Raw genomic sequence first — 1,583 nt, forward strand, 5'->3', positions numbered from 1 at the left:
TTTAATTTCTCCATCAAATCTGAATGAGATCCTTGCTGGGTAGAGTAATCTTGGTTGTAGGTTTCTCTCCTTCATCACTTTAAATATGTCCTGCCACTCCCTTCTGGCTTGCAGTTTCTGCTGAAAGATCAGCTGTTAACCTTACGGGGAATCCCTTGTGTGTTATTTGTTGTTTTCCTCTTGCTGCTTTTAATATGTTTTCTTTGTATTTAATTTTTGACAGTTTGATTAATATGTGTCTTGGCGTGTTTCTCCTTGGATTTATCCTGTATGGGACTCTCTGTGCTTCCTGGACTTGATTAACTATTTCCTTTCCCATATTAGGGAAGTTTTCAACTATAATCTCTTCAAATATTTTCTCAGTCCCTTACTTTTTCTCTTCTTCTTCTGGAACCCCTATAATTCGAATGTTGGTGCGTTTAACATTGTCCCAGAGGTCTCTGAGACTGTCCTCAGTTCTTTTCATTCTTTTTTCTTTATTCTGCTCTGCATTAGTTATTTCCACTATTTTATCTTCCAGGTCACTTATCCCTTCTTCTGCCTCAGTTATTCTGCTATTGATCCCATCTAGAGTATTTTTAATTTCATTTATTGTGTTGTTCATCATTGTTTGTTTCATCTGTAGTTTTTCTAGGTCCTTGTTAAATGTTTCTTGCATTTTGTCCATTCTATTTCCAAGATTTTGGATCATCTTTACTATCATTATTCTGAATTCTTTTTCAGGTAGACTGCCTATTTCCTCTTCATTTGTAAGGTCTGGTGGGTTTTTATCTTGCTCCTTCATCTGCTGAGTGTTTCTCTGTCTTCTCATTTTGCTTATCTTACTGTGTTTGGGGTCTCCTTTTTGCAGGCTGAAGGTTCGTAGTTCCTGTTGTTTTTTGTGTCTGTCCCCAGTGGCTAAGGTTGGGTCAGTGGGTTGTGTAGGCTTCCTGGTGGAGGGGACTAGTGCCTGTGTTCTGGTGGATGAGGCTGGATCTTGTCTTCCTGGTGGGCAGGTCCACGTCTGGTGGTGTGTTTTGGGGTGTCTGTAGACTTATTATGATTTTGGGCAGCCTCTCTGCTAATGTGTGGGGTTGTGTTCCTGTCTTGCTAGTTGTTTGGCGTAGGATGTCCAGCACTGTAGCTTGCTGGTCGTTGAGTGAAGCTGGGTGCTGGTGTTGAGATGGGGATCTCTGGGAGATTTTCGCCGTTTGCTATTATGTGCAGCTGGGAGGCCTCTTGTGGACCAGTGTCCTGAAGTTGGCTCTCCCACCTCAGAGGCACAGCACTAACTCCTGGCTGCAGTACCAAGAGCCTTTCATCCACACGGCTCCTTAATTTGGGATGATTCGTTGTCTATTCATGTATTCCACAGTTGCAGGGTACATCAAGTTGATTGTGGAGCTTTAATCCACTGCTTCTGAGGCTGCTGGGAGAGATTTCCCTTTCTCTTCTTTGTTCTCACAGCTTCCAGGGGCTTAGCTTTGGATTTGGCCCCGCCTGTGCGTGTAGGTCGCCGGAGGGCGTCTGTTCTTTGCTCAGACAGGACGGGGTTAAAGGAGCCGCTGATTCAGAGGCTCTGGCTCACTCAGGCCGGGGGTAGG

This window comes from Delphinus delphis, chromosome 2, assembly GCF_949987515.2.
Source record: "Delphinus delphis chromosome 2, mDelDel1.2, whole genome shotgun sequence".
In the NCBI taxonomy this organism is placed as follows: domain Eukaryota; kingdom Metazoa; phylum Chordata; class Mammalia; order Artiodactyla; family Delphinidae; genus Delphinus; species Delphinus delphis.